General features: G+C 51.9%; 1 long non-coding RNA gene across 2 annotated transcripts; it reads left to right on the plus strand.

Moving 5' to 3' along the window:
* Window positions 1-1,962: 1,962 nt before the first annotated feature.
* On the plus strand, window positions 1,963-27,760 carry LOC129015413 (uncharacterized). Of its 2 annotated transcripts, none has more exons than XR_010124266.1 (3): window positions 1,963-2,560; window positions 22,801-23,338; window positions 25,080-27,760. It is a non-coding gene; the product is annotated as an uncharacterized LOC129015413 (long non-coding RNA). The 2 variants fall into 2 exon arrangements; XR_008494579.2 differs by having other exon boundaries at window positions 1,967-2,560; window positions 24,914-27,760.
* Window positions 27,761-27,821: the final 61 nt, after the last annotated feature.

Here is a 27,821-nt window from a genome sequence, read left to right on the forward strand (position 1 = left end):
TTCAACAAAACTACACAGCCAGGAAGCAATCCTGGGTATGGAAGAAGCTTCACACATAAAGATGCTCATCATAGTGTAATTCACAATAGAAAATACTGGAAGCAACTTATACGTCCAACAAGAGGAGGTGGTAGAATACATGACGCCGTTTTCTCTAGATGGAATATTGGGGGATCATCAAAAGAGATGGTTTAAAAAAGGAGACAGCAATGCTTAGAAATGTTAAAATGTGCCTATCCTGGAACCCCACAATTTCACTTCCCAGAATTTATCCCAAAGACAGGCACAAGGGCAAGCATGAAGAAACAAGAGTAATGGGGTTTCACAATTATTGCGAAAAGTCGGAAACCACTCACGGTCACTCCGTAGGGGCTTAGTGACATGAACTGATGAACTTGCACGGAATGGAATGCAGTGACAGCGCTAGATTAGAAACAGACGGGCAAGTTCAAGGACCTAGTGAAGGGGCGGGTTATAAAGGTGTGTTGAGGAGGGGGTGAAAGGAGGTTGTCGAAGGACAGGAAGCAGCTCAGGACTGGAAAGAGGGAAGCTGGGACCACCCGTAGGCCCAAACAGAGCTGAGGCTTTCAGAAGGCAAGGAGGCTCCCGCCCACCACCAGCGACCAGGAGACAGGAGGTAGGCACACCCCCCTCTCCTCCCACTCTCTGCCGTGTCCCAGTCTCGTGTTGGGCAAATCCAACTGAAAGGCAGAGGGCTCAGTGGGGTGGGGTAGGTCAGCCCCCAGAGCATGGGGTGGTTGGAAAAGAGAGGAGATTGGATGTGGCGGGGCTGGCAGGAGAGGCCTCACATAGGGGCAGGCCAGAAAGACAGCACCACATCCGAAAAGATGCCCGTGTGTGTCCAGAAATTCTAAAGGTGACATATTTTAGTATCCTCACTGTCCTAATCTCAGTGGAATTGTAAGAGTATAAAATGAAAGAAAAACATTATATGCATATGTGTATCGTGTGAATATATATGAGTGTATGCATATACATGTGCATCCCATGCATATGATGTAAAAATATATATAGTGGCAAGCAGATCTGTAGGTATGATCTTAAGTTTGGAAATCAACCAATCAATACATTTATGTGGAGAGTTTTGAAAATCACGACCTGGCAGTCCACGCACCACGGGGCTCGCAGTGATGATTCCTGGGTCATGAGACAATGGCGGCTTCTTGCCCTCCCTCCTCACATTACACTTTCGATCTTCTGAATATTTTGCAGTGAGTATGTACGGCTCTCACCATAAGAAAAACAGCTATTTTGCAATAAATAAATAAATAAATAATGTTGCAAGGACAAGCAGTGTTTACGGGAATTACAGCATAACGTGCACTGATGCTTGATGGCACGACATGAGGTGGGAAAAGCAGTCCGGTGCCCGCTGTGAGTGTCTGTTTGGTGTGGTGATCAGTGAGGACATGTGTGAGGGGAAGCAGCCCCGCCTGGGATGGATCGGAGGATTTGGACTCCAATGGGGTGGAGGCCACGTGGGTGGTGATGCTTTTGTTCTTTCTCCACATTCCATGCACAAAACTAAACCAAACGGTGTTTGGTTTTTTTTGTTTTTTTTTTGAGACAGGGTCTCGCTCTGTCTCCTAGGCTGGAGTGTTGTGGCACAATCTCAGCTCACCGCAACCTTGACCTCCTGGGCTCAAGCAATCTTCCCATCTCAGTCTCCCAAGTAGCTGGGACCACAGGCATGCACCACCATGCCCGGCTACTGTTTGTATTTTTTGTAGAGATGGAGTTTTGCCATGTTGCTCAGGCTTGAACTCCTGGACTCAAGCGATCCTCCTGCCTCAGCCTCCCAAAGTGCTGGCATTACAGGTGTGAGTCACTGCACCTGATACCAAATGAGCTTTTAAAGGAGAGCAGGAGGCTCAATGATTGGCCAAGGAGGAGGCTGGGCTCTGTTTCCAGGGAAGAGGAAGGGGTCAGGTCAGTTCTAGAGGCCAGTTCTCCCAGTTTACAACGGGGAAAGCCGCAGCCCAGAGGGCAGCTGTTGTTAATTAGCGCTGGTGCACTTTTCTCCCCCATCCCATGCAGGCTCTGCCACACTGCTCCCTTTTAGGACTGAATGTCCTACGATCCCCACCGAATGGAGAAGGACGCTAGAGGACTGGCCCCCGACCGCTCAGCCAGAAACAGGCTTTGAACCCTGCTGAACTCCGGTGGCACAGGCTGCGCGAGGCTTGCGTCTCCCCGGAAGGGCCGCTCCTCTCCGGTCAGCGAAATCTCCTCCCCGCCCAGGAATCTGGACAGCCCCTGCCATTTGCCTGGGTGTTCCCCTACCCGAGTGCCCTCGATTTTCCCCTCTGGCCCGGGCAGGAGCGGCAGGGCTGGATGCCAGGGCCCCAGGGGCAGGGAGGTGAGTGGGCAATGCTCCTTCCCCCGCGGGTAAGGCGGACACCCAGCCTCGGACCACATCACAGACGCCCAGGGCCCCAGCCACAGCTGGGATCACTCAGCTGGGTAATGTCTCCACTTCCCGGCCGGGCCAGAGCTTTTCCATCCTGCCAGGACTTTCAAGAAAACAGCTGTCTGGCTGGTGAGTAGAGGGGCCTGGCCCTGGGTGGCCTTCCTGGCTGGCTGGCCCCAGGGACTCAGCAGGCACAAAAACAGCCTCGCTTCTCCCCAGCTGCCAGCTCAAGGTCTGAGGGACCCTGACAGGCCTGTCTCCGGCTCCGGGCTGACCCTGCTTCCCTTCCAGGCTGAACAGAAAGCAAAACATCAGCCTGCTGGCCCGTGGGGGTTGGGAGGGGCGGGTGTCATTGCCCTCTAACAGCCTGGACATTCTTGCAGCCACTTGGGCTCAAGAGGTTTAAAAGTTCCCACTGCTTGGAGGACAAGGACAGGCCAAGAGTGTCTGCTGGTGCAGGCAGTGGATGTCTGATTCCCCCAGGAGCAGGGATTTCCGTGGGACTCATGGAGGACTTTGGGGGCCTGTGAACCTAGCAAGAAAAATTTATGTGCTTGCTTTCACCAACTTTTAACTCACACACACAGACCCTGGACTCAGGGGGATCAGTCAGCTGTGACTTTGCTGCTCACAGAGGCCTCGATAGGGAACCTGCAGCTAGTGTCCAGTCAGACATCTCATAGCAGCACTGTCTTTACCTCCTCTTCCAGGCAGGCACCGTGATCACCCCCACTTTACAGATGAGAAAAGCCAGGCTGGGGGATGTCATTACTCAGGGTCCCCAGCTTGTGAACCGCTATTCGAGCCCAGGTCCATCTGACCCCTTGGGGTTAATGCACTAAACCAAAATTGCAGGATTCCACAGCGGCTGACCGCCCCACACAGGCCCACCTCTAGCAGAGGAGATGGGATGGTTAGAGCAAGTTACTTAATGTGCTATAAGGAAACCCCTATCACTAAATCTCCATCTAGGGCTATATATGTAACTGGTTTTGATTATAGTCTATGCATTTATTTATGCATTTAAAACATTATTCTGGGCAGGGATCCACAGGCTTCATTGGAATGGCAAAAGGATCCAAGGCATGAAAAGGGTTAAGAACCCTTGCTTTAGAACCTGCTGGTAAAATAATAATGAGGAGGTGGAAAATAGAGTACCGCTTCCATGAGGGCAGGGCCTGCCTGTCTCAGCGCACTGCTCTCATTCTAGCATCTAAAGGAGCTCTTGGTCAGGAACAGCATCTGATTTCCCTAAGTTCACACCTTTTACCTGTTCCCACCTCACTATTCCCATCGGTACCATCGAGGCTGTTGTACAGAGTGCCCTGCAAATGCAGCCTCAAGACAAACCCTTCTGGTGAGGCTGCTGCCAGGACGATTCTCCCATATAAACCATGCAGCAGCCATGCCCCTCAATAACCACCTATGGGAGAGGTGAGTTCCAGAGGGGTGTGCAGAAATGGCTCTGCGAAACCAGTCCAGGTGCAAATCCTGGCCCCATGATTCACTAGCTGGGTGACCTTGAGTGATTCCCCTAACCTTTCTGGCCCTTGTTTCCTTATCTGTAACATAGGCTTCATCATAGAACAAGAAAAAATATTCCATATTTCCTTGATCATATATCTGTGCATTTGTTCACACATGCATCCAACCATTAGACCATTCACTCACCCATTCATCCATCTATCCAACCATCCATCCAGCCAGCCAGCCAGCCAGCCAGGCATCCACTCACCCATCAATTCATCCATTCACCCATCCATCCAGTTATCCATCCATTCATCCATCTACCCATCCATCCACCCATTCCTCCACCCACCCACCCATCAATTCATCCATCCATCCATCCATCCACCCATTCACCTATTCACCTGCCCATTATTCACCCATCCATCCATCTACTCATCCATCCATTCACCCATCCACCTACCCCCCCACGCATCCATTCACCCATCCATGTATTCATCTACTCATCCACCCATCCACCCATCACTCCATCTACCCATCCATTTTATTTTTCGATGTGTTTCAGAATACATACATTTCTCCCTAAATACTTCCACATGCAAATCATTAATCAGGCTTTAATATTTCAGAAACTTAATTTTACTTCTAGAAATTAAGGTGGCCAAGTCCTGCCTCCTTCTTGCCTGTCCCGACTCCCACCTGCCGCTCCAGGCTGAGATATCCTAGGGCAAGAACCGACAGGACCCCCTGAACTCCTCCCAGGCCCCTGGTTTCTGGAGACCCCTCTATGGAGGAGAATCTAAGGACAGCCTGAAGTTGGGCAGTGTGTGTGTGTTTCAGGGTGGGGGTTGCTCCTCCTGAAGCTCTTCAGTGACAGCCAAGTGCTTGCTTTTCCGGCTGTTGAGGCTTTTGCTTAACTTCCCCTGGGTGTCTCACCAGCTCTGGCACTGGTGCAAGCTCATCACCTTGGACAAGCTGCCTGTAGAGGTAGTGAGCTCGCCATCACTGGAAGTGGTTAAGCAAAGACTGAAAGAAGCTCTGGTGGGGGTGGGAGAATTTTGTAGGGAAAATTTAACCCAGAACAGGGTTAAACTACATCAGGGCTTCTCAGCTTCTGCACTGTTGATATTTTGGGCTGGATAACTCTGTTGTGGAGGCTGACCTGTGGACCGCAGGGCATCCTGCAATAGTTCTGGTCTCAATCCATTATATGCCAGTAGCACCCACCCCCTAAGCAAAATGACAACCCAAAATGCCTCCAGTCATCACCAAATGTTCCCTGGTGAGAACATCTGGACTAGAGGAAACCTATGGTCCCTTGGACCTTGAAATTCCACAGTTGATCCTGCTCCCCTGGGCACCTCCCTCCTCAGTCCCTTCTGTTCGCGGTTCCATGGCCTTTCCATTGCCATGGAAACTGGAATTGTCTTTGCCTCTTTTTCTTCCTTTGCCCACCCCATTTACGCATTCTTTCAACCAACAAAACCCCATGTGCTGGGCCCAGGGGACATGGATGCAAACAGCCCGTCTCCTCTTCTGGGGCTAGAGTAACAATGGTCTGACCTCCCTAAGCGGTTTGAGGATTAAGTGAGACTGACAATGCCAGGAAACGCGCCAAGCAAAATGCGAGCGCGCAGTGGACGTCGTCAGCTCTTAGAATTCTAAGCTCTGCAGAGGAGGGGGTCACCGGGCGATAGAAGAGTGGCCGGGTCTGGCTGGGGGACCCGGGGGCTGGGGGAGCAGAAACCTGGCCTGCCGTTGGAAGCAGCGTCTGCAGGGTAGAGGCGCCCTGGGCAGCAGGGCGCAGCAGGGGTGGGGTTGGCAGCAGCATGTGCGTAGCCACAGAAAAGCCAGGGAGACAAGTACCCCAAAGCCCCAGAACCAGTCTTGGGGCTTGGTCCTCACCGCGGGGGCGCAGTGCCCCTGGAGGGTTTTAAGAAGAGTGAGTGGCATATGGAAGGGGAGTAAGAAGGGGGCAGGAGTGGGGCCGAAAAGACTAGCAGGCAGGCAGTTTCAGCAGCCCGCGAACTAGGCCGTGGGGACTGGACCCAGTGAGGGAGAAAGAGCCTGGGGGCGGAGCCAGGGTTTTGGAGGAGGAGCCAGACCTCCTGGGGTGGGGCCATGACTGGGGGAGGAGCCATATCTCCTGGGGGTGGAGCCAGGCCTCCTGGGGGTGGAGCCAGGCCTCCTGGGGTGGGGCTAGGCTTGGGGGCAAAGTCAGGCTTCTGCAGAGAACCCACGTTCCCTGGGGTTGGAGCCATAACTGGGGGGAGAATCCGGATTTCCTTGAGGTAGAACTAGGTCTCCTGGGCCAGGCCTGGAGCAGAAGCCAGACCTCAAGGGGTGGAGCCAGGCCTCCTAGGGTGGAGCTAGGCCTCGGTGGGGAGCCAGGCTCCTACAGAGAACCCACCTCCCCTGAGGTTGGGGCCGTAACCGGGGAGAGAATCCAGATTTCCCTGAGGTGGAACTAGGTCTCCTGGGGATGGGGCCAAGCCTGGAGCAGGTGCCAGACCTCAAGGGGTGGGGCCAGGCCTCCTGGGGTGGTGCCTTGCTTGGGGATGAGGCCATGACTGTGAGAGGAGCCAGATCTCCTTGGGGTGGAACCCCGTCTCCTAGTGGTGGGGCTAGGACCGGAGCAGGTGCCAGGATCTTGGGGCTGGAGCTAGGCCTGGAGGAGAAGCCAGACCTCAAGGGGCAGGGCCAGGCCTTTGGGTGGGGCCAGGACTCCTGGAAGTGGGGCCATGCTTGAGGGAGGAGCCAGTTGTCCCTTGGGCAGGGCCAAGTAGGGGTGGGGCCAGGCCTTCTGGGACCTAAGGGAGGTCCAGAGGGTGGGGCCAATCCTGGGGCGGGTCTACGCTTGGGGAGGGCCGAGCCCAGCCCTGGTTGGAGAAGGAAATCAAAAGGGACCCCTCCTTGCTGGCCTTCTGGCTGAGCCTCGGAGCCTGGTTTTCACAGGGCACCTTGGTCTTTCGTCAACATCTGTCCAAATAGTACCTTTAAAAATCATTGCCAAAGCGTTTGCTCCTAAGGATTGGAAACGACCATCGACAGGGGACGGGTTAAACCGATTAAGGTGACTGACACCGCGCAGTGATGCGCAGCCAGTGTAACTGCCCTGTGGAGGACGTCTAGGTGCGTCGTCTGGTAGAAGGTAGGAGGGCAGACAGCGTGGTCTGCATGCTCTATGCCACCATTTGGGCACAAAAGCAAAACAACATACAATCATGTGGTTATCTACGCATCCAGAATTTCTGGAAAGACCCCAAGAAAGTGGTCATATCGCTTGCCTCTAGGAAGCTGGGAGCGGGACAGGGCTGTGAGGGAGACGTCTCACTTTATTTTCACTTTATTCCTGAGCCAGCTGGGGCCGTGTGTGGCTGTGGACCACAGAACCAGACGCAGCGCTCAGTGCGCTAAGGCGAGGGTTTCGTCCTGGGCTGGGTGGCATCCAGGCACAGGCAGTCCTGGCCAGGCAGCAGCTCCACTGGAACAGAAACCTCACCCACTCCTGTCCTCTTGACTGCAAAACGGTGGCTCCACCACCAAGGTCACGAGGCGTACCAGGCGGGAGGGAGAGCAGTGCACAGTACAGCCGAGGGAAAGGCTTTTCCAGAAGCCCCCAAACTGACCTGCAGGTCTCACTGGCAGCGCTGGGCAGATGGCCCTGCCAGCCACAGAGAAGGTCATTTCTCAGCGGCACCCTGGTGCGCTGGACAGAGCTGGAGTTCTATAGGAAGGGAGCATGGAGCTGGGGCTGGCACCTTTGCACCTCAGGAACTTTGCACTCTGTAACCCAGTTCCCTGCCTAATAGATTCAACATCAGCCTAGGAACCATGTGAGAACGTGCCCAGGGGAGCCAACTGCTTGTCCCCCCTTCTGCACCCCCAGCTCATGTCTGTGGCACGGCCTGGGTGCAGGACCCTCCCCCTGCACCGCCCCCTGTGGGAGCAGAGGCAGGCACGACTTGGTGGAAGGAGGTTTGAGGCAGCAGGGCCCTGCTTCCTGCTGACGGGAGGATGGGGGCCGTGCCAGGTGACAGGTGAGATGGCAGATGGTGGCAGAGGGTGGTGCCAGTCTGGGAAGTAATGAGGTAGCTCATTATCAGGCGATGTTTGTTTGTGGCCGAGAACTCAGCACCAGCCCAACTCAGCTCAGCCCAGGTTGGAGGCCTGCTGCTGTGCATTTAGAGAGAGCACAGCCCTGTCTGCATGCAGGGTGCTAGATGCCCCTCTGTAAAAGGTGCCTCCTGGTCAGCTGGAGATGTGCTTCAGATGCAGATCCTGGGCTCTGTTACCCAGAGACTAAAACCTGGTGGGTCAGAAGGGGTTCAGCAACCTGCATTTTTTTTTTTTTTTTTTTTTTTTTTGAGATGGAGTTTCGCTCTTGTTGCCCAGGCTGGAGTGCAATGGTGTGATCTCAGCTCACTGCGACCTCCATCTCCCAGGTTCAAGCAATTCTCCTGCCTCAGCCTCCCGAGTGGCTGGGATTACAGGCATGCGCCACCAGGCCCGGCTAATTTTGTATTTTTAGTGGAGACGGGGTTTCTCCATGTTGGTCAGGTTGGTATCAAACTCCCGACCTCAGGTGATCCGCCCGCCTTGGCCTCCCAAAGTGCTGGGATTACAGACATGAGCCACTGTGCCCGGCCTCAACCTGCATTTTTAGACAAGCTCCCAGGTGATTGGGATGCAGAAAGTCCCTGGCTTGACTACAGATTTATATCCAGATGCAGTTTCTTGGGCACCTCTATTGGTGGGCACAGCTCTACACCTGCTGCACACATTCGGTTCTGTTTGGTTCTCACTGGAGGATCGCTACCCATGAGGTCAAACTATCACCACCCCATTTCACAGACAAGGAAATGCAAGCCCAGAGAGGTGAAGTCCTGTGGTCTAGGTCACACAGCGCTTCTGGAGGAGCCTGCACCTGGCAGACAGCCTTGGCCTCCCGGGCCCACAAAGCCCTTGTAGCTGCTGTGTCCTCTTTGGTTTTTTTTTTTTTTTTTTTTTTTTTGAGGCAGAGTCTTGCTCTGTCACCGAAGCTGGAATGCAATGGAGTGATCTTGGCTGACTGCAACCTCTGCCTCCTGGGTTCAAGCAATTCTCCTGCCTCAGCCTCCTGAGTAGCTGGGATTACGGGCACGCGCCACCATGCCTGGCTACTTTTTGTATTTTTTAAGTAGAGACGGTGTTTCACCATTTTGGCTAGGCTGGTCTCAAGCTCCTGACCTGAAGTGATTTGCCCACCTCAGCCTCCTAAAGTGCTGGGATTACAGGCGTGAGCCACCACGCTTGGCCTGTCCTGTTTGGTCTTGCAACGTATTTGAAGGTCTGGTGCTGTTACCCGCCTTTAACAGACGGGGCAGACTGAGGCCTTAGGGGCTGGGTGACCACTCTGAGTTCTAGCCCTTTCAGGGAGTAGGTGTCTCTATTGGGGTTCTCCAGAGAAACAGAACCAAAAGAGTGCATGTGTGTGCATGTGTGCACATGCGTGTGTGTGCATATGTGTGTGTGCGTGTGTGTGTAGAGGCATTTATTTTAGGGAATTGGCTCAAGTGATTGTGGAGGCTGACAAGTCCACAGTCTGCAGGGTGGGCCACCAGCCTGACAACCTGGGGAAGCATTGATTGATGTTGCAGCTCAAGTCCCAGGTCGTCTGCTGGCAGAATTCCTTCTTGCTTGGGGAATATCAGTTTTTTTGTTCTATGTTTTTTGTTCCACTGACTGGATGAGGCCCACGTTCTGGAGGGCGGCCTGCTTTACTGGAAGTCCACTGATCAAAATGTTCCTCTCATTCCAAAACACCCTCATGGAAACATCCAGAATAACATTTGACAAACATATAGGCACCATCACCCACCCAATTTGATGCATAAAATTGACCATCACAACACCCAGTAACTACTTGTTGAATGACTCAATGATCCTTCCCGGGGCCAGGCAAGGCCCAGTTCTGTTAGGGCAGATTCCTCGTTCACGAGCATGAACCCAGATCTGAAAAAGCTCCCCGTGGCCCGTGGCTAGCACCTGCCTAGCACCTGCCTGGGTGGCCGCCTCTTACTATGGCCTTAGTCCTGGGCTCTTACCTGCTCCCTGCTGGAGGAGACGAGTCCGGGCCAGGGCCAGCTTGACTCCTGCCCGCTGCTTCCGTACGCAGTCGTGCCCAGCCCTGCAGGGCATCTCCAGTTCCAGCCAGAATGCTGGTGGCCTCTCTGGAAGCGTGCCAGCTTGGTCCTCACAGGTGGTGGCCTCTGAACACCTACCACCACCTCCTGGGGAATTATGGAGACTTTTGTTTTTAGATATTGACCTTGAGCCTGCAGCTGGGCTTCTCTCTCTCATTACGTAACCTGCCACCTGGGGAGGGTTCCAAGGCTTGCTGTGCTGACCCCACCTTCCCATCTTTGGGGAGTACTTGGGACCCAGGTTACCTGTTGGCAAGTGGTGTCGCATGGGGGCTCTGGAGTCCAAGTCTGGCTGGAATCCCCACTCTGCATGGCAGGCTGAGCCTCCCTGGGCCTCAGTATCCTCAGCTATAAATGGAGAAAACACTAGGATCTGCTTCAAGGCTGCTGTGGGAATCAAAGGGAAGGAGGCAGGAACTGTCTGCCGCAGGCCTGGGGTGTAGAGGGCTGTCCATGAACTAAACGCTGCCACAACCATCGGCATCCTCATTGTTGTGCGTGTGTGTGTGTGTGTGTGTGTGTGTGTGTCTGTGTGTGTCTGTGTGTAGGGGCATTTATTTTAAGGAATTGGCTCGAGTCCCGCCTTCCTCCCCATCCCTCCCCTCAGGGGAAGGCTTTGGTGGGGAGGTGGTGTTCTGCCAGGGGCCATACAATCCACCCATCTTCTTGCTACCTGTCAGCAAGTGGCTCACCCTGCCACCACCCCAGGTGAGCTGTGGATTGAGGAACCCTAGTCCTGATCTCCCATCGGTGGTAGGAAGCCAGGCATCTGTATAGACCAAGAGCGGCAGCAGCCCAGCCCAGCTAAAGTGTGGCCTTTGGCAGAATGGTTCAAGTCTGGCTCTGCTCTCTGTGACTGGACAGGAAGCTTGGCTTCTTTGGACATCTGACTCCTCCATAAAATGAGGGTGGTGACAGCAATGCCTCCAGGACAGTGTCAAGAATGAAACGAGAGATTGTAGATGCTGAGGTTTGAATGTTTGTCCCCTCTGAAATGCATGTTAAAACTTTTTTCTTGTTTTTTTTTGAGATGGAGTTTCACTCTTGTTGCCCAGCCTGGAGTGCAATGGCACGATCTCGGCTCACCACAACCTCCGCCTCCTGGGTTCAAGCAATTCTCCTGCCTCAGCCTCCTGAGTAGCTGGGATTATAGGCATTCACCACCAATTCCGGCTAATTTTTTTGTATTTTTAGTAGAGACAGGGTTTCTCCATGTTCGTCAGGCTAGCCTCGAACTCCCGAACTCAGGTGATCCACCCACCTCGGCCTCCCAAAGTGCTGGGATTACAGGCGTGAGCCACCGCGCCCAGCCTTCCATGTTGAAACTTAATCCCCAGTGCAGCCGTGTTGAGAGGTGGGGCCTTTAAGAGGTGATTGGGTCGTGAGGACTGTGCCATTCCTGGGTTAATGGGTTAATAGAGGAGTGAGTTCTCATAGAAGCGGACTGTGGCTTTATTCGAAAGACCTGAGCTTGCACACTCAGCCCCTGCACCAGGGGATGCTCTGCGCCACCTCGGGGTGCCACAGAGGGCTCCCACCGGCAAGAAGGCTCCCCCCAACCTTGAACTTCTCAGACTCCATATCTGTAAGAAATAAATTCCTTTGCTTTGTAAATTTCCCAGTTTCAGGTATTCTATTATAAGTGACAGAACATGGACTAAAGCAGTAGGAAAGGGGCTTATCCTAGAGCCTGGCAGACAGTTAGGACCCTAAATAAAAATACACACCGAGGTGTTGTCAAGAGCGGCCTGTCCGTGAGGGGTCTGGGCCCTTCTTATACTGGGCTATGTGCCTGGCACTGCATTAACTTCTTTTTAAATAGGAAATTAACCATTTTTCCTATTTGAACGTGTGCATTTAGTGCATTCACAGAGTTGTTGCCACCATTACCAGTATTTAATTCCAGAACTTTTCATCATCCCACACGGAAGCTCTGTCCCCACGAGCAGTCCCTCCCTGTCCCCTCTCTTCCTTGGCTACCCCTCGTCGGCTTTTACCTGTGCTGGAGATTTCGTGTAAGTGGAATCACACTGTGTGAGCTTGTGTGTGTGGCTTTTTCCTCTTTGCACACGTTTTCATGGCCCATCCATGTTGTAGCGTGTTGATGCTTTGTTCCTTCTTACAGCTGAATAGTATTCCATCATATGGAGAGACCACAGCTTATCTGCTCATCCATTGAAGGTCATTGGGATGTTTTCTTTCATTAACTGCCAAAATATATTTCTTTTTATTTTATTTTATTTTATTTTGTTTTTTTGAGACAGAGTCTTGCTCTGCTGCCCAGGCTGGAGTGCAGTGGTGCAATCTCGGCTCACTGCAACCTCCGCCTCTTGGGTTCAAATGATCCTTCTGCCTCAGCTTCCTGAATAGCTGGGATTACAGGTGTATGCCACCACGCCTAACTAATTTTCGTATTTTTAATAAAGACAGGCTTTCACCATGTTGGTCAGGCTGGTCTCCAACTTCTGACCTCGTGATCCACCTGCCTTGGCCTCTCAAAATGCTGGGATGACAGGCGTGAGCCACTGCACCCGGCCAATGTATTTCTACTATAGAGTTTGTTTGTTTGTTTGTTTGTTTGTTTTTGAGATGGAGTCTCGCTCTGTCACCCAGGCTGGAATGCAGTGGCGCAGTCTTGGCTCACTGCAAGCTCCACCTCCTGGGTTCACACCATTCTCCTGCCTCGGCCTCCGAGTAGCTGGGACTACAGGCGTGCACCACCATGCCCGGCTAATTTTTTGTATTTTTAGTAGAGACGGGGTTTCACCGTGTTAGCTGGGATGGTCTCAATCTCCTGGCCTCATGATCTGCCCGCCTCGGCCTCCCAAAGTGCTGGAATGACAGGCGTGAGCCACCGCGCCCAGCTCTCTAATAGTAGAGTTTTAATGGAAGTGTGGCATACATGTGAGAATCTCATGAGTCATACATGCACCATGAGTTGAATTTACACAGGGTGAACACAGCCATGTAACAGCACCAGGTCAAGAAATAGAGCATTACCAGCCCCCAAGAAGTCCCTTTCACGTCCCCTACTAGACTGTCCACTCCCTGACAGTAACCAGTAATCTGCCCATTAATCAGCTTTATCTCTGAGATTAGGCCGGGCTCAGCGGCTCACGCCTGTAATCCCAACATTTTGGGAGGCCGAGGTGGGTGGATCACTTGAGGTCAGGAGTTCGAGACCAGCCTGGCCAACATGGTGAAACCCTGTCTCTACCAAAAATACAAAAATTAGCTGAGTGTGGTTGTATGTCCCTATAATCCCAGCTACTTGGGAGGCTGAGGCAAGAGAATTGCTTGAACCTGGGAGGTGGAGGTTGTAGTGAGCCGAGATTAAGCCTCTGCACTCCAGCCTGGGCGACAGAGCAAAACTTCATCTTAAAAAAAAAAAAAAAAAAAAAAAAAAGGCCGGGCACAGTGGCTCACGCCTATAATCCCAGCACTTTGGGAGGCTGAGGTGGGCGGATCACGAGGTCAGGAGATCGAGACCATCCTGGCTAACACGGTGAAACCCCGTCTCTACTAAAAATACAAAAAATTAGCCAGTCGTGGTGGCGGGCGCCTGTAGTCCCAGCTACTCCGGAGGCTGAGGCAGGAGAATGGTGTGAACCTGGGAGGTGGATCTTGCAGTGAGCCAAGATTGCGCCACTGCCCCCAGCCTGGGTGACAGAGCGAGACTCCGTCTCAAAAAAAAAAAAAAAAAGATTTCTCTCTGAGATTTCCGTAAGTGAAATTAGACAGCATGTGCTTTCTGTGTGCCTGGCTTCTTTCACTCATTGCCATGTTTGAGCAAGTCATGCATGCTGTTGCATGCTGTTTTAGCTCATTCATGTTCGTTGCTGCATAGTATTCCCTGATATTCCATGGTACAAATAGAGCAAATCAGTGTATTCATTTGTGTGGGTTGCTCCCAGGTTAGGGCTGACACCATTCATGCTGCTGTGAATATTCTTGCACATGCCTCTTGGTGGACAAATGCACTCACATCTGTTGAGTCCTGGGAGTGAGACCTGAAGTCATGGGCTGTGTGTGGTCACCTTTCATAGATGTTGCCAATTCTACAAAGTCCTGCAATTAAAGACCCTCTAGTTGTATGGGAGAGTTCCACTTGTTCTACATTCTTGCCTTCCATTAACTTTTGTTTTTGTTTTTAACTGTTTTATGGAAATACAATTCACATACTATACAATTCATCCATTTAAAGTTTTTTTAAAGAGCAGTTAGTGGATTCATGGGGTTGTGCAGCCATCACCACCGTCAGTTTTGGAACATTTTCATTACTCCTGAACCCCTACCTGTCAATCCCCAATCCTTCCATCCCTCAGCGCTTGGGTTTTCTGTGTCTATGATTCGGGCATTTCATACAAATTGAATCATGCAATATTTGTCTTTGGTTTGGCTTCTTTTACCCAGCATGATGTTTTCAAGGTTCATCCACATTGTAGCATGTGTCAGGATCCGTTCCTTTTCATGGCTGAGTAATATTCCATCACATGGATAGACCACGTTTTGTTTAACCATTTATCATTTGATGGGCATTTGGGTTGCTTCCACCTTTTAGCTACTGTGAGCACGGCTTCTGTGAACATTCACCTGCAAGCTTTTATATGGACGGACGTTTTCCATTTCCTTGGGTAGATACCTAGTGCGGCAGGGGGCACAAAAGGTGATAACTCTAGGTTAAACTGTTTGAGGAACTGCCAGACTGCTTTCCATGGCAGTTGCGCTATTTCACATCCTCACCAGAGCTGTCTGTGCCCACGAAAACATGCCGCTCCTCCACACAGCGCTGAGCACGGGCAAACCTCACAGGGCTTGGCATCTTCTTGCTGGGGGGCGGGAGGGGACGAGGTAGTATCTGCTTCGATGATGGGGTCGGCACCTGGGCAGTGTCTAGTGTCTGCTTTGATGATGGGGTCAGCATCTGGGCAGTGTCCAGGACACCCTTGCTGGTCTGGCACGAATGCTGTGGCCACGGCGGCGTCTCAAGGTGGCATCCTGCCCAGAGTCCCCAGCGGTACCTGCTGCCCACAGCCTCGGGCCCCTCACTGTGAACTGTCACGTTCCCTGGTTGGCAGGAGTCTCCGGGGAAGAACAATTGGTGAGAACTCCCTGTGTGGGGCGGGGGCTGGGCGTGGGGAAGTCTCATCATTTCTAGGGAATTTCACAGAGGCCGCCCAATGGGCTGTTCCAGGGCCATGTGTGCCCAAAGCCCACTCCAGCCAGTTGGAGAAGGGGCCTCAGACAGCCCTTTGTCTTTAGTCTCTTGTAATCCAGAGAGTTCCCTTTGGAGTGGAGAAGTTCCCCAGAACAAGAGGAGGGGGTTCTGGGTCCTGCTTGTGAGAGCACAGAAGCTCCTAGGGGTGAAGCTCCTATGGGCAACGCCCCTTAGATAAACACACAGAGGAGGCCACACAGCCTCACAGCCAGCAGCAGTCATGGAGCTTGGTGTCAAACACTGGATGCTGGGGGCAGGACAGGCCACGTGGACGCGCCAGCACAGTCTCCTGCCCAAAGAGGAGACCCTCAAAGGCAGCTCCCAGGGCTGCCCACTGACCTTCTGGCCCGAGCCCTGCATTCCTTGCTCTGACAAGGCCTGGGAGTTCCAGAGCCTGCCCCTCACTCCTGAGTGATCTTGGGCAAGTCCCTCCCCATCCTGGGTCTCTGCATGCCCATCAGCAGGGCACAGGGTACACCTGGCAATGCCCAGGGCTCTCCCTGCCCTGAGCTCTCTGGGGAAGCTGGGATGAACCACAAAGCAACCAGCTCTTTTGGGTAAAAATCCTCCAGGCTCATTTGCCGGGTGGTGGCTGTCCCTGAGGCCATATGAGTCTATATTCCAGAGCCCAGGAATGCCTGATGGTGGAGGCCAGCCACCCTGGCAGGAGACTGCCCCATGTCCACGGAGCCCTTGGGCCTCCCAGTGGTGAGGAGGGAGAAGGAACAGCTGCTGGAAAATGCCAGACGTCTTCATTGTGATCGGCATGAGGGTTTGCTCCAAGCACGGAGACTGGTTCTCCTTCCCTCCTTTATTTGCTCAGCTTTGAGCTCGCGGACTGACACTTACCAGGAGTTTAACAAATATTTATCGAATGAATGAATTCATTCATTTGCTTATTCAATCAAGAAGACTGAAATCTTACAGTCAGAAGCTGCAGCCACAGAGGCAGCCCAAAGCTTGTTTATTAAATGCCGGCTGTGGTGGCCGTGTCCTGCCAGCATGGTCTGGTGTGGCCTCCATGGTGCCCTCGGGAGGGGGTGACAATATAGCACAAGGTGCTCACAGCTCCTGGGATGGCTTCACCTGGAGGCTGGGGAGGCAGGGTGGGAAAGATGAGCACCGTCATCACATGAGGGTGACTCCTGCCCAGTGACAGAGGCAAGGCTGATGGGAACAGTGCTGGGCGAGGGGCCGCCTTTTCCTCACCTGAATGCCGTTCACACCCGGCTTCATTTTTCTTCTGAGTCACACTCTTGGGCCTGGACGAGGCCATCTATTACTGGAGTTTTAAGCTGCTTTGTGAACCACAGGACAGCTGGCCGCTTGGTGAGGCCTGTTCCACCCTGGGGGCCTCGTGGTGGGGAGTGGGCAGGATTTTTAAAATCTAACCAGAGGTGACAAGCAGAGCAGCCCCAGCAGAGGGAAGATGAATGAGGCAGGGGCCGGGGGACGTCCTGGGAAGCCCAGATCCAGGTCATTTTTTGGCTGAGACCCACCGTGGGGCTGTGCTGGGCCAGGAAAGACCCATGACTGCTCAAGGCCACTTTAATGCCCTCAGTTCTTTTCCTTTTTTGGGATGGAGTCTCACTCCATCACCCAGGCTGGAGTGCAGTGACAGAGTGCAGGAGAGGCTCGGCTCCCTGCAGCCTCCGCCTTCCGGGTTCAAGCAATTCTCCTGCCTCAGCCTCTCGAGTAACTGGGATTACAAGCGCCTGCCACCACGCCTGGCTAATTTTTGTATTTTTAGTAGAGACGGGGGTTTCACCATGTTGGCCAGTCTGGTTTTGAACTAACCTCAAGTGATCCACCTGCCTCAGCCTCGCAAAGTGTTGGGATTACAAGCGTGAGCCACCGCACCCGGCCGATGCCTTCAGTTCTATATTTGTGCACCTTGCACTCTGAGATCTCTCTCTCCAGCAGCTTCCTACCTGACTGATGAGGCCCTGATCCTCACACGGCCTCCAGGCTTCTGGCCTTGCCCCCGACCTCCTACCAGCAATAATCACAACCCCACTGGGGCTCATGGACAGTGCACGGCCTGTAAGTAAGGCACAGGCAAGAGCACATGCAAACTTCACAGGGAGGCCTGTAAATTAGATTCTTGGAAGCTATGCTTTTCGAATAAGGAAACAAGCTCAGAGAGGCTGAGTGTCTCTCTGAGGTCCCACAGGTGCAGATGGTGGAGCTGGGACTTAACCCGGAGTCCTGTTCCAGAGCTCTGCCCTCGCTCCTGTTACAGGTGTAGCCCCCAGGCATGGCCCTGCTGCCTGGGCTGGGGTCTGCCCAACTCTTCTGGTTCCCACCCACACTCCCCTCCCCAGGAAGATGCCCCTGAGAAGTCAGCCCACCTGGTTCTCTGCAGTCTCCGGCGCACCTGCCCCCTAACCTTCAGCCAGGTCCTGCCTCTAGGATCAGGTGAGAAAGCTGTCCACAACCAGTGTATCTAGGACCAAACTTCATTGTACACAGAAACGTGCACTGTACAGGTTTACTCCATCAGTTACCAGGAATGCAAGGATTTTGCTGATGGAGGGGAGACTGCATTGTGTTCAGAACTTTGGTTCAGAACAGAGCTTTTCGCATTTTGGAAAACCACATCCCCAGTGGCCAAGCGGGGTAAGGTAGGTGAGTGCTCCAGGTGCTGCACTGGGGCTGGGCGCCACCATTTGCTGTCATGCCCACTGTGGGCCACCGTGGCAAGCAGATGACAGCCCTGTTCTCTCTTCCCTGGGGAGGCATGGAAACCCCATTATTTTATATTTATGTTTATTCCTTTCTGATCAGCTGCGTGTTACAGTGGGGGCATTACGTGGAGTTGAAGAAGGTGTTTTGTAGGTTTCCGTGCATTTCGTTTCAGGATAGCAATGGACATGTAAAATTATTTGCTGTAAAGAAGGAGGTTGACCCTGTCTCTACTAAAAATATAAAAAATTAGCTGGGCGTGGTGGCGGGCACCTGTAGTCCCAGCTACTCGGGAGGCTGAGGCAGGAGAATGGCGTGAACCCGGGAGGCGGAGCTTGCGGTGAGCCAAGATGCGCCACTGCACTCCAGCCTGGGTGACAGAGGAGTGAGACTGTCTCAAAAAAAAAAAAAAAAAAAAAAAAGAAGGAGGATGATCTGTTGGGTTGAATGAACAGTACCAGCTGGGCAGATGCACCCTTGGGGATGGTTGAATGCTTTTAAATTTTTTTTTAGCTCAGCCACTGCTTTTTTTTTTTTAAAAGCTTTATTGAGATATAATTAATATACTGAAATCTGGCCAGGTACAGTGACTCACGCCTGTAATCCCAGCACTTTGAGAAGCCAAGGTGGGTGGATCACTTGAGATCAGGAGTTCGAGAACAGCCTGGCCAACATGGCGAAACCCTGTCTCTACAAAAAATACAAAAATTAGCCGGGTGCGATGGCACGCCCCTGTGATCCCAGCTACTCGGGAGGTTGAGGCATGAGAATTGCTTGAGCCTGGGAAGCGGAGGTTGCAGTGAGACAAGATCATGCCACTGCACTCCAGCCTGGGCAACAGAGCAAGACTCTGTCTTAAAAAAAAAAAATCTGTACATATTTAATGCGTAATTTGATGAGTTTGGACATAGGCAAACAGCCATGATACCAACACCATGATCAGGGAAATCAACGCATCCAGCACCTCCAGAACACTCCCCATGTCCCCATTATTTGTGGTAAGAACACAGTGTGAGACCTGTCCTCAAAGTCTTTTTTATTTTTGAGACAGAGTCTCGCTCTGTTGCCCAGGCTGGAGTGTAGTGGCGTGATCTTGGTTCACTGCAACCTCCGCCTCCAGGGTTCAAGTGATTCTCCTGCCTCAGCCTCCTGAGTAGCTGGGATTACAGGTGCCTGCCACCATGCCCGGCTGACTTTTGTATTTTAGAGACACGGATTCACCATGTTGGCCAGGCTGGTCTCGAACTCCTGACCTCAGGTGATCCGCCTGCCTCGGCCTCCCAAAGTGCTGGGATTACAGGTGTGAGCCACCATGCCCGGCCTATTTTTTATTTTTATTTTATTTTATTTTGAGACAGTGTCTCACTCTGTCACACAGGCTGGAGTACAGTGGTGCATTCATAGCTCACTGCAGCCTCAAACTCCCGGGCTCAAGTGATCCTCCCACCTCAGCCTCTCAAGTAGCTGGGACCACAGGTGCGTGCCACTACACTGGGCTAATTCTTAATTTTTTTTGTAGAGACGGAGTCTCACTATGTTACTGTCTTGAGCTCCTGGCTTCAAGCGATCCTCCTGCCTCTGCGTGAACGACGGCACCCAGCCCCCAGTGATGTTTTTATGTGATTTCTTAAAATTAGGATCCACATATTCTCCACGCCGTGCATCTTGTGGTTCTGTTGCTTTTCGCTCCCCAGCCCCTTCGCCGCTTCCCTAGCCCGCCCCACCCTAAGACAGCAGGGACACTCACTTTCCCGTGCAAAGTGGCCTTCCCATCTCTCATCTGTGCATCCAACCAAGATTCGAGGAGCAGCCACCTCGTGCTAAGGAGTGGGGTACATTCCTGAGGATGACCCTGGTCCCTGCCGTGTGGACAGCAGAGTCTAGAGGAGGAGAGAGCAGAGACAAGCATTAGAAAAAGAGTGGCTGATCGCTCCAGACTCTGCTGAGAGGCAGGAGCCTCCCCCTGCCTGCTCCTGCCTGCTCCCTCCTCCCTGCACTGATCCCTTCCTCCTGCCCCCAGTGGGCCGCCTGGTTAATTACCGCTGCCTCCCAGCTTCAGCTCCCACACCTCCAACTCCCCAGCCTAAGGGAGGAGCCTCCCTGGTCCCCTTCCTGAATGATATTTACATGCCAGCCACGCTCCGCTCCAGAAAGAGGAGGACTGTGGCAATTTCCTTTTTATCAATGAGGCTCAGAGAAGTCGATAACCTACCCAGAGTCACCCAGAAATGAACCTCTGGAGGCAGGATTCAAACCCAGCAGGGCCTCAGGGTCACACTGTTTTTTCCCCTAGGGTTGAGAGAGCGGGATCCAGGTGGACACTGGAGTTCCTCCGAGCTTAGATGAGCTGTATCAGGGTTCGGCAAACCACATCCCTTGGGCCAAATCCCACTGCAGCCTGCTTTTGTAAATAAAGTTTTATTGGAACACAGCCACACCTGTGCATTGACATATTACTTAGGCTCTTCTGTTTCTCCAATGGCAGAGCCCAGGGGTTGCAACACAGACCATTTGTGCAAAAGCCAAAAATCTTCACTATCCAGCCCTTACAGGAAAAGTTGGCCAAACCCTGTGCTACATGTTTAGCAGGACAAAGAGAAAGAAACCTGCAGGAGCCTCTCTTCCCCCAACCTAAATTATTTACAATTTAAATTTAAAGCCACTTTCATTTAGTAGCCTATTCTTGAACTGGCTCTGAAAAGGATTCCTTGTTCTGGAAGGCAGACAGTGTGAGACTGTAGAGGTGAGAGTGAAAATCTTAAGGCCCGTGTCTGAATTCTAAGGATATACTTCCAAATCTGTGTGCATTCCCTGCATGAACTATTCAATTTAAATTTTTAAAAAGAGGAAGAAAATAGCCATCTCCATGGTTTTTCCTTCTCATTGCTCCAATTCCATAACAACAAGCCCTCCAGCAAGCCTCAATTTATTCAAATTCCCAAGCTGGGTTTGGAGGGGCGGGAGACAGAAATCCTGTCCCCCAGATCAAATCATGCTGTCACCAGAATGGGCTTGGTATTTTTTTCCAGCGAGTGTCTTGGTTTGTGTGAGGACAGATGATGGTGTCACGCCCACGCTGGGTATGACAGGGGAGAGGAGTCCGCGGGTGGGAGCCGGGGGACTGCCCGCTTCCTCGAAGCCTGGACTCATAAGGAGGCGTTCCCTGGTATCAACGAGCCTCTCCGAGCAACTGCCTGCCCACAGCCGGCAGGAATCAGTCCTGGCCAGTGAGTGCATGAATTTCCCTGGGCTGCCATAACAAACGCCACAGCCGGGGGCTTAAGCTACAGGAATCATTCTCTCACTCTGGAGGCCAGAAGGCTGCGATCAAGGCATGGGCAGGGCTGGTTCCTTCCCAGGCCAGTGAGGGGGCACCTGGTCCAGGCCGTGCTCTTCGGCTTGTAGCCTGCACCTTCCCTCTCTGTTTCTTCACATCATCTTCTCTTAGGGCATGTCTGTGTCCAAATTTCCCCTTTTTATAAACACCCTGGTCATATGGGATTACAGCCCACCCTAATGACCTCATTTTAATTTGATCACCTCCCTGTCACCAAATAAAGTCACATTCAGAGGTACAGGGGTTATGACTTGGGGGAGTTCATATGATAGCTTCCCCCATGTCAGGGAGTGGACAGCGGGCTGGTCGGGTGGATGACGGAGCTGGGTGCGGAAAGCTTTGGTGGGGGTGACCCACAGAGCAGGTGCGAGCAACAGTGTGGGCGATGATGGCCCCCACCCTCATGACCACCGGACCCCATCTCTTTTTTTGTTTTTTTTTTTTGAGACGGAGTCTCGCTCTGTCACCCATACTGGAGTGCAGTGGTGCGATCTCGGCTCACTGCAACCTCCACCTCCCAGGTTCAAGTGATTCTCCTGCCTCAGCCTCCTGAGTAGGTGGGATTACAGGCATGCACCACCACTCCCGGCTAATTTTTGTATTTTTAGTAGAGACGGGGTTTCACCATGTTGGCCAGGCTGGTTTTGAACTCCTAACCTCAAGTGATCCGCCTGCCTCGGCCTCCTTGGGATCCTCTGCCTCCCCCAAAGTGCTGGGATTACAGGCATAAGCCACCACGCCCGGCCTCTTTCTCCAATCCCAGCCTTCTGGACTCGGCGTCACCATGGGCATCTATGGGCAGGCAGCCTGTGGGGGTGAACACAGTGATTCATGCTGCCTGCCCCAATATGCCAACAGCGCCCTGGGAGGAATGGCTGGTGTTGCAGTTGAACCCCTGCAAGGCAGCCATTAGCATCTCGTGTTCCCTAGGTAAGAGCAGGTACCCTCTCCCACTCATCCACTGAGGGTCTTGTGGCCTCCCAGCTGAATGGGGGCTTACCCCTCCCACCCCTCAGTGAGGCACAGACTGCACCTGAACGAATCTGTCCTCCACACCCTGGCACCAGCCACCCCTCCTCAGCTTTTAAAATACTTTAAAAAGCAGTTATCAAGAAATACTGATCAGGCCAGACACAGTGGCCCACACCTGCAATCCCAGCACTTTGGGAGGCCAAGACAGGTGGATCACTTAAGGTCAGGAGTTTGAGACCAGCCTGGCCAACATGGTGAAACCACATCTCTACCAAAAATATTTTTAAAATTAGCCAAGCGTGGTGGCACGTGCCTGTAATCTCAGCTACTCAGGAGGCTGAGGCAGGAGAATCACTTGAACCCGGGAGGCGGAGGTTGCAGTGAGCCGAGATGGTGCCACTGCACTCCAGCCTGGGTGACAGAGTGAGACTCTGTCTCAAAAAAATAAAATAAATAAGTACATGAATCACACTAATCAGAATTTCTTGTGTTCCACATTTCACAGATGTTTTCACACACAGCCCTCAGAAGCCCCGTGAGGAAGGCGCTGTGGGCAGAATGCTCAGAGATGGGAAGTCGCTGCCCAAGGCCACACCACACAGCTGAGACCTAAACAGAGTGCTGAGACCTAAACGCTGGATATCTCCAGGGCTGTCCCATTGATATCTTTCTTTTCTTTTTTTTTTTTTAATTATACTTTAAGTTCTAGGGTACATGCGCACAACGTGCAGGTTTGTTACATATGTATACATGTGCCATGTTGGTGTGCTGCACCCATTAACTTGTCATTTACATTAGGTATATCTCCTAATGCTTTCCCTCCCCCCTCCCCCCGATATCTTTCAATAACATGTGCACAGAGACAGCTGTCAGTGGGGACACTGCCTGGATGCCGCCTGAACACTGCCTGGATGGAGGACAGCTAGTTTGGCGTTCGCTTCAGAATCATCTGGGGGAGGGACAATGGGAGTATGGAGGAGAGAAGATGGCTCCCAGGTGGAAGCTGGTGATGGGCCCCAGGTGGGCACCCCAGGGCACCCTAGGTGAGCACAAGGGGTTCATTACACTCTGCCTTCTTAGGTAGATGCGTGTTTGTCATTTTCCATAGTAAATGGTTTTTTTTTCAATGATCTTGAGTAAGTATATGAGATAGCGTTAAATATAAGGCAAGGCTTCCCTCCACTCCCAAAACAGATCCCTTTCAACAGGGGATGTGGTGGATGTGGTGGAGCTAACACAAGAACACAAGACTGGCCATGTAGGAGAATCGCTTAAACCCGGGAGGCGGTGGTTGCAGTGAGCTGAGATGGTGCCATTGCACCCCAGCCTGGGCGACAAGAGGGGAACGTCGTCTCAAAAAAAAAAAAAAAAAAAAAGGACTGGCTGTGTATCGATCATTGATCATTATGGAAGTTCAGTGGTGGGTACATGAGTGTTTTTGTTTGTTTGTTTGTTTTTTGTTTTTGTTTTTGTTTTTTGAGATGGAGTCTTGCTCTGTTGCCCAGGCTGGAGTACAATGGCACCACCTCAGCTCACTGCAACCTCCACCTCCCAGGTTCAAGTGATTCTCCTGCGTCAGCCTCCCGAGTTGCTGGGATTACAGGTGTGCACCACCACACTGGGCTAATTTTTGTATTTTTAGTAGAGACGGGGTTTCACCATCTTGGCCAGGCTGGTCTCGAACTCCCGACCTCAGGCGATCTGCCCACCTCGGGCTCCCAAATTGCTGGGATTACAGGCGTGAGCCACCGCACCCGGCCATGGGTGTTTATTATACTACTGACCCTACCCTTTTATGGGCTTGCAAATCTCCAAAATAAAAATGAAATAATCATAAAAACAAACTATATCAGTTTAAAAAGAAAGTCATCTAATAATTGAGTCTTTACAGGTTAGTCTTTTAATGATTTCACTTTGCACAACCAAGTATTGTTTGGGGAAGACACCTTGTTCTGAAACAACCTCATATGAGGCTCTACTAAGAAATTCTGAGAGGAGAAACAGAGGGAAGCAACAACAAAGGAGGCAAAAACAAAACAAAACAAAACAACAACAAAAAACCACCCCACAGATTCAGCAGCTGTTCCTGGGGGAGGACCTCCCAGTGTAGATGTTGACATGAATAAGCCTTTTAAAGATATCTTTAAAAATAAACACTGGGCCAGGCATGGTGGCTCACCCCTGTAATCCCAGCACTTTGGGAGGCTTAGGCAGGAAGATCACTTGATCCCTGGTGTTTAAGACTAGCCTGAGCAACACAGCAAGACCTCTCTACAAAAAATAAAAATAAATTAGCTGGGCATGGTGGTGGGCGGCGGTAGTCCTAGCTACTCAGGAGACTGAGGCAAGAGAATCACTTGAGCCCAGGAGGTCAAGGCTACAGGGAACCATGATTGTACCACTGCCTCCAGCCTGGGTGACAGAGTAAGACCCTGTCTTGAAAAAAAAAAAAAAGAAAGAAAGAAAGAAAGAAAGGAAAAAGGAAAGAAAAGAAAAAAAAGAAACACTGGTTGTGAGGAGCAGAACTCAAGCCTACAAGTCAAAAAGCAGGGGTCGCTGGTTGGGGGGGGGTGCGGCGGGTGTGGAATAAAACCTGTCATAATTTTTTTTTTTTCCAGAGACAAAGTCTCGCTCTGTTGCCCAGGCTGGAGTGCAGTGGCGCGATCTTGGCTCACTGCAACCTCTGCCTCCCAGGTTCAAGAGATCTTCCCACCTCAGCCTCCCATGTAGCTGGGACTACAGGTGCATGCCACCATGCCCAGCTAATTTTTATATTTTTTATAGAAACTAGGTTTCACCATGTTGGCCAGGCTGGTCTCAAAATCCCAAGCTCAAGTGATCTGCCCACCTTGGCCTCCTAAAGTGCTGGGATTACAGGCATGAGCCCCGTGCCTGGCAGAGAGTTGTGTCTTGATAAAATGACCCTCAACGGTGCCCCGAGTGGATTAAAATCTCAAAGAACTCAGAAGTGAAAAGAAGATGATGTGCTTCGGAAAACAGAGTTAGAAGACTCAAGAAGTGGTTCTTGATAATGGCACCAATGTTGATGACACAGGTGATGGATGTGAGTAAAGGGACCCGAATGTGAAGCGGAAGAAGCATGTCTTCTAAATTAATGCATTGCATGAGGGTGAGTCAACCGCTGCACCATCAACCCAGACATTTACGAGAGGTGGCGCCATGGGTTTCTTCTTTACACAAGTTCTAGTTGGGTGTGTGTGGGTGGTCTTCCACATGGTGACTCAGGGCCCAGGCCCTTTCCTTGTGGGGGATTCACCATCACCTAGGCTCCAGTGTCTGGGGAGGATTCCTGGCATCCAGCCAGAAGATGGGGAAGACTTGGGAAGGCTGGGTGTGGGGAGTTTCCAAGGCCCACCATTATGTCCCAATCTCATTGCACAGTCTCTGTCATGTGATTGTCCTGACTGCCAGGGAGGCTGGGAAATGGAGACAACCTGTACTGTCAGGAGTAAGAGGAAGCAATTTGATGAACAACTGGCATGTCTCTATCCCATACCCTGTCTTATCTCACTTTTGATTTCAAAATGCATTTCTAATTTAATCAATGAATTATATTTTATAAGCACTCTTGTGACTTTTCCATCCACAATCAAAACATTTACATCTTCAAGATGGATAAAAAGCATTTTAGAGGATCCAGCTGGACATTTCCCTGTATTTACGGTTCCCTTGTATGTAAGGCACAAGTGTTAGTTCTTGGTTTGGAAAGATGTTTGCATTAGATTCAGTGAAAAAAGCAAGTTAAAGAGCTCACACCTACAGAGTTCCTACTGTCGCCCACACATCAACAACTCGGGAGGTGAGTGGCTTGGCTGGAGGGTTCAGCGTGGGACCCCCACAGTGTGGCTTCAGCATTTATTGCCTCCTGTGACCACACGGGAGGTAAAAGATGATTTTTCTGTGAAAAAAAATGTGTATATGCATGGAAAAATATGTATAAGGAAACACCCCAAAATATTAATAGTGACAATTCCTTGAGAATAGAAGGGGAAAATTTTAGCAAAATATTAGTAAACATTTTATTGCCCATACATACTGAAAAGTGCACCAATTGTGAACGTCCAGCTTGATGAATTTTCACAAATGAAATTCCCATGTCTAATCAGCACCCGATTAAGCCATAGAACATTCCAGACCCCCTTCCAGGCCCTCCCTCCTCTCCCAAGGGTGGCCAGCCCAGCTCCGAATGCCCCAGGCTAGTTTCCAAGGTTGTGGCCTCTGAGTCATCATAAACGGAGTCTCCCAGGGTCTGGCCTCTTGCACACAGACTTGTGCTGTGAGAGTCATCCTTGCTGTGTGTGCACGAAGCTGTTCATTTCCTTGCTGTATAGTGGAGCAGAGGCGATTTCAACTTTCCTGTATGATGATTTATATTTCTCATTAATCTACAGTGAATATATGTTGCTTGCATAAGAAAAGAAATTTTCAAAAATCAAATGGAGAAAAAAAACAAGTTGATTTTCCAACAACAAAAACCCAGCGCTGTCCTGGGACCTCTGGTCCAGGAAAAGCTGCAAAACATACCATTTCTGGCCTCGGCCGGCCTGTCTGTCTGTCGGCAGCGTCACCGCAGGCGGCTCCTCTCGGGTCCCATGATCCAACTCCAGCAGGCAGATGAGGCCTGGAGCCAGGCGGGAGGCAGCCCAGCTCCAGCTAAATATACGTGTGGGAGGCTCCTCCCGGCCTGTGGGTCCTTCCTGGCCCTTTTCTTTCCCACTAAAGCCGGAGGTTCGGGAGAACAAAGGCAGCTCCCCTGAAAGAGCCAAGGCCAGGCGGGAGGTGCCCTGGAGAGTGGCCGAGCCCGAGAGCCGGGGCAGGGCTGCCTCAGACCAGAGAGCCGGCCCTGCCAGCCATCGGCCGTGGAAGAAGGCGTGCAGCTTACGCAGACCTCGGGTGATTTTGGAGCAAAGCTCCCAGCACTTAGCTGACACGGAAAGGCCTCTGCAGCCTGGAGGACATGTGGGGTTCCCCCTCTCCTCCGAGGCCAGGCTGCGGGCAGGCGTTCTAGAGCCTCCCGGTCTCCCACACCACCCACGCCCCGTGAGCTTGCAGGAGCCGCCTGTCTCCTGGAGTCCTTCCTCCGGACTGTGGCATGAGCACACGCGCTAGATACACGCTGGCCTTCTTGCCTTCCTAGCATGGGAAGGAGCTAGAACCCAGGGAAAGATGGCGGGCCAGAGCGTCCCTCTGCCGCGTGGCTCAGGGGAAAAAGCTCTGCTCACATCTCCAGGATCTGCCTTGGAGGCTCAGGAGGAGGTGGGTGCGGAGCCAGCCAGAGGGCTTTGCATCCCAGCCCCACTGGCCACCACCTGTGTGGCCATAGGAAAACCACTTTGCCTCTAGAGCCTCAGGTCCCTCATCTGTAAAATGGGGATGATTGTAGGACCCGAATTATAGGGTCGTGAGAATTAAGTGGGTTAAAAAAAAATAAAACTCTTAGAACAATATTGGGCTCATGATAAGCACTTGATATTATTAGGTGTGCAAACTCACACATGCACACAT

The sequence above is a fragment of the Pongo pygmaeus genome, chromosome 18 (assembly GCF_028885625.2).
Source record: "Pongo pygmaeus isolate AG05252 chromosome 18, NHGRI_mPonPyg2-v2.0_pri, whole genome shotgun sequence".
Classification (NCBI taxonomy): domain Eukaryota; kingdom Metazoa; phylum Chordata; class Mammalia; order Primates; family Hominidae; genus Pongo; species Pongo pygmaeus.